The sequence below is a fragment of the Rutidosis leptorrhynchoides genome, chromosome 4 (genome assembly GCF_046630445.1).
Source record: "Rutidosis leptorrhynchoides isolate AG116_Rl617_1_P2 chromosome 4, CSIRO_AGI_Rlap_v1, whole genome shotgun sequence".
NCBI lineage: Eukaryota > Viridiplantae > Streptophyta > Magnoliopsida > Asterales > Asteraceae > Rutidosis > Rutidosis leptorrhynchoides.
This window is the reverse complement of record NC_092336.1, coordinates 1,217,331-1,223,249: the sequence shown is the minus strand read 5'-3', so window position 1 is coordinate 1,223,249 and position 5,919 is coordinate 1,217,331.

The window sequence follows — 5,919 nt, the reverse complement described above, 5'->3', positions numbered from 1 at the left end:
CTTACGGATTAGTAATGTTCGCTTCTCACCAAAGTGAGAACAAGAACATCGGGCTACAACTATTAAACAAAACGTTCCCACAAGTGACGGAGTCGGTAATTGGGGTAAGAAATGAGGTTTTTAGATTGTTACGGGACTGTTGGACATTACGTAACCCTCGTCCCTTTGACGACGTTACAACACACTGTCTTATCAACGGCCATAACGGTTATGTTCCACAAGACCAAGGATGGGAAGTAATCCTAGTAAAACCAGAATGCATGACTTGTTTCTGGACGTATGAATTACGTGTCTTTATTGCCTTTGCTGAACGACTTGTGTACTAGCTAGAATTATCTTCACAACCATCTTGTATCAAATTTATTGTGTGCTATATTTCATGCTATATGTAAAATAAGCGGTATTGTAAGTTTGTAAAATATTGTGTAAAAGTTTGAACGCGAAATATTATTATAATCAGTTTTTCATATAGAATTGTAGTAGTTGAATTGTATATTAGCTACTAAGTATGAACTTAACGGGTAGGTACTACCCGAATTTAAACTTATAAAACGCTAATATGAAGAAAAAGCTTTTATAAATGAGTTCATATTATGCTACGAAATACTATTAACTACTCTTAATATTCTGTATGATTAACTTGTTCCATTTGACTATTTTGAAGGAAATGGCACCGACTACTCGACACACCGTAAATATGAATGAAGAGGAATTCTGTACTTTTCTAGCTTCAAACATAGCCGCAGTACAGGCTGCGCTACATACCAACAATAACCTTGGATCTAGCAGTACAGGAAATCGTGTAGGATGTACCTACAAAGAATTCACTGCCTGCAAACCTTTGGAATTTGATGGAACCGAAGGACCGATCGGATTGAAACGGTGGACCGAGAAGGTCGAATCGGTGTTTGCCATAAGTAAGTGTACTGAAGAGGACAAAGTGAAGTACGCTACACATACCTTCACAGGTTCTGCGTTAACATGGTGGAATACCTATCTAGAGCAAGTGGGACAAGATGATGCGTACGCAGTACCGTGGTCAGCATTCAAGCACTTGATGAACGAGAAGTACCGTCCCAGAACCGAGGTCAATAAGCTCAAGACAGAACTTAGAGGGTTACGAACCCAAGGATTTGATATTACCACATACGAAAGACGATTCACAGAATTGTGCCTATTGTGTCCGGGAGCATTCGAAGATGAGGAAGAGAAGATCGACGCGTTTGTGAAAGGATTACCGGAAAGAATCCAAGAAGATATAAGTTCACACGAGCCCGCCTCCATACAACAGGCATGTAGAATGGCTCACAAACTAGTGAACCAGATTGAGGAAAGAATTAAAGAACAGATGGCTGAAGAGGCCAATGTGAAGCAAGTCAAAAGAAAGTGGGAGGAAAACGGTGATAAGAATCACCAATACAACAACAACAACAATTACAATAATAATCGCAACAATTATTCCAACAATCGCAACATCAATCGCAACTACAACAAACGGCCCAACAACAACAACAACAACAACAACAACAACTACAACAATCATCCCAACAACAATAATAACCGCAACAACAACAACAATCAGAAGCAGCTATGACAAAGGTGTGAAAAGTATCACTCGGGGTTCTGCACCAAATTTTGCAACAAGTGTAAAAGAAATGGTCATAGCGCGGCGAAGTGTGAGGTCTACGGACCAGGGATTAATAGAACGAAAGGAACAAATGGTGTCGGAACGAGTAATGGCGGAGCAAGTAGTGTCGGAGCAAGTTATGCCAATGTAGTTTGTTATAAATGTGGAAAAAAGGGCCACATTATTAGAAATTACCCGAACCAGGAGAACACGAATGGACAAGGCCGCGGAATAGTTTTCAATATTAATGCGGCAGAGGCACAGGAAGACCCGGAGCTTGTTACGGGTACGTTTCTTATTGACAATAAATCTGCTTACGTTTTATTTGATTCGGGTGCGGATAGAAGCTATATGAGTAGAGATTTTTGTGCTAAATTAAGTTGTCCATTGACGCCTTTGGATAGTAAATTTTTACTCGAATTAGCAAATGGTAAATTAATTTCAACAGATAATATATGTCGGAATCGAGAAATTAAACTGGTTAGCGAAACATTTAAGATTGATTTGATACCAGTAGAGTTAGGGAGTTTTGATGTGATAATCGGTATGGACTGGTTGAAAGAAGTGAAAGCAGAGATCGTTTGTTACAAAAATGCAATTCGCATTATACGAGAAAAAGGAAAACCCTTAATGGTGTATGGAGAAAAGGGCAACACGAAGCTACATCTTATTAGTAATTTGAAGGCACAAAAACTAATAAGAAAAGGTTGATATGATGTTCTAGCACACGTCGAGAAAGTACAAACTGAAGAAAAAGCATCAATGATGTTCCCATTGCAAAAGAATTTCCCGATGTATTTCCGAAAGAATTACCGGGATTACCCCCACATCGATCCGTTGAATTTCAAATAGATCTTGTACCAGGAGCTGCACCAATAGCTCGTGCTCCTTACAGACTCGCACCAAGCGAGATGAAAGAACTGTAAAGCCAATTACAAGAACTTTTAGAGCGTGGTTTCATTCGACCAAGCGCATCACCGTGGGAAGCTCCTGTTTTGTTTGTCAAGAAGAAAGATGGTACATTCAGGTTGTGTATCGACTACCGAGAGTTGAACAAACTTACCATCAAGAACCGCTACCCACTACCGAGAATCGACAACTTATTTGATCAACTACAAGGCTCGTCTGTTTATTCAAAGATTGACTTACGTTCCGGGTATCATCAAATGTGGGTGAAAGAAGATGATATTCCAAAGACTGATTTCAGAACACGTTACGGTCATTACGATTTTATGGTCATGCCGTTTGGTTTAACTAATGCACCAGCTGTGTTCATGGACCTTATGAACCGAGTGTGTGGACCATACCTTGACAAGTTTGTCATTGTTTTCATTGATGACATACTTATTTACTCAAAGAATGACCAAGAACACGGTGAACATTTGAGAAAGGTGTTAGAAGTATTGAGGAAGGAAGAATTGTACGCTAAGTTTTCAAAGTGTGCATTTTGGTTGGAAGAAGTTCAATTCCTCGGTCACATAGTGAACAAAGAAGGTATTAAGGTGGATCCGGCAAAGATAGAAACTGTTGAAAAGTGGGAAACCCCGAAAACTCCGAAACACATACGCCAGTTTTTAGGACTAGCTGGTTACTACAGAAGGTTCATCCAAGACTTTTCCAGAATAGCAAAACCCTTGACTGCATTAACGCATAAAGGGAAGAAATTTGAATGGAATGATGAACAAGAGAAAGCGTTTCAGTTATTGAAGAAAAAGCTAACTACGGCACCTATATTGTCATTGCCTGAAGGGAATGATGATTTTTTGATTTATTGTGACGCATCAAAGCAAGGTCTCGGTTGTGTATTAATGCAACGAACGAAGGTGATTGCTTATGCGTCTAGACAATTGAAGATTCACGAACAAAATTATACGACGCATGATTTGGAATTAGGCGCGGTTGTTTTTGCATTAAAGACTTGGAGGCACTACTTATATGGGGTCAAAAGTATTATATATACCGACCACAAAAGTCTTCAACACATATTTAATCAGAAACAACTGAATATGAGGCAGTGTAGGTGGATTGAATTATTGAATGATTACGACTTTGAGATTCGTTACCACCCGGGAAAGGCAAATGTGGTAGCCGATGCCTTGATCAGGAAGGACAGAGAACCCATTCAAGTAAAATCTATGAATATAATGATTCATAATAACCTTACTACTCAAATAAAGGAGGCGCAACAAGGAGTTTTAAAAGAGGGAAATTTAAAGGATGAAATACCCAAAGGATCGGAGAAGCATCTTAATATTCGGGAAGACGGAACCCGGTATAGGGCTGAAAGGATTTGGGTACCAAAATTTGGAGATATGAGAGAAATGGTACTTAGAGAAGCTCATAAAACCAGATACTCAATACATCCTGGAACGGGGAAGATTTACAAGGATCTCAAGAAACATTTTTGGTGGCCAGGTATGAAAGCCGATGTTGCTAAATACGTAGGAGAATGTTTGACGTGTTCTAAGGTCAAAGTTGAGCATCAGAAACCATCAGGTCTACTTCAACAACCCGAAATCCCGGAATGGAAATGGGAAAACATTACCATGGATTTCATCACTAAATTGCCAAGGACTGCAAGTGGTTTTGATACTATTTGGGTAATAGTTGATCGTCTCACCAAATCAGCACACTTCCTGCCAATAAGAGAAGATGACAAGATGGAGAAGTTAGCACGACTGTATTTGAAGGAAGTCATCTCCAGACATGGAATAGCAATCTCTATTATCTCTGATAGGGATGGCAGATTTATTTCAAGATTCTGGCAGACATTACAGCAAGCATTAGGAACTCGTCTAGACATGAGTACTGCCTATCATCCACAAACTGATGGGCAGAGTGAAAGGACGATACAAACGCTTGAAGACATGCTACGAGCATGTGTTATTGATTTCGGAAACAGTTGGGATCGACATCTACCGTTAGCAGAATTTTCCTACAACAACAGCTACCATTCAAGCATTGAGATGGCGCCGTTTGAAGCACTTTATGGTAGAAAGTGCAGGTCTCCGATTTGTTGGAGTGAAGTGGGGGATAGACAGATTACGGGTCCGGAGATTATACAAGAAACTACCGAGAAGATCATCCAAATTCAACAACGGTTGAAAACCGTCCAAAGTCGACAAAAGAGCTACGCTGACATTAAAAGAAAAGATATAGAATTTGAAATTGGAGAGATGGTCATGCTTAAAGTTGCACCTTGGAAAGGCGTTGTTCGATTTGGTAAACGAGGGAAATTAAATCCAAGGTATATTGGACCATTCAAGATTATTGATCGTGTCGGACCAGTAGCTTACCGACTTGAGTTACCTCAACAACTCGCGGCTGTACATAACACTTTCCACGTCTCGAATTTGAAGAAATGTTTTGCTAAAGAAGATCTCACTATTCCGTTAGATGAAATCCAAATCAACGAAAAACTTCAATTCATCGAAGAACCCGTCGAAATAATGGATCGTGAGGTTAAAAGACTTAAGCAAAACAAGATACCAATTGTTAAGGTTCGATGGAATGCTCGTAGAGGACCCGAGTTCACCTGGGAGCGTGAAGATCAGATGAAGAAGAAATACCCGCATCTATTTCCAGAAGATTCGTCAACACCTTCAACAGCTTAAAATTTCGGGACGAAATTTATTTAACGGGTAGGTACTGTAGTGACCCGAACTTTTCCATGTTTATATATATTAATTGAGATTGATATTTACATGATTAAATGTTTCCAACATGTTAAGCAATCAAACTTGTTAAGACTTGATTAATTGAAATATGTTTCATATAGACAATTGACCACCCAAGTTGACCGGTGATTCACGAACGTTAAATCTTGTAAAAACTATATGATGACATATATATGGATATATATATATATATATAGTTAACATGATACTATGATAAGTAAACATATCATTAAGTATATTAACAATGAACTACATATGTAAAAAAAAACAAGACTACTAACTTAATGATTTTTAAACGAGACATATATGTAACGATTATCGTTGTAAAGACATTTAATGTATATATATCATATTAAGAGATATTCATACATGATAATATCATGATAATATAATAATTTAAAATCTCATTTGATATTATAAACATTGGATTAACAACATTTAACAAGATCGTTAACCTAAAGGTTTCAAAACAACACTTACATGTAACGACTAACGATGACTTAACGACTCAGTTAAAATGTATATACATGTAGTGTTTTAATATGTATTTATACACTTTTGAAAGACTTGAATACACTTATCAAAATACTTCTACTTAACAAAAATGCTTACAAT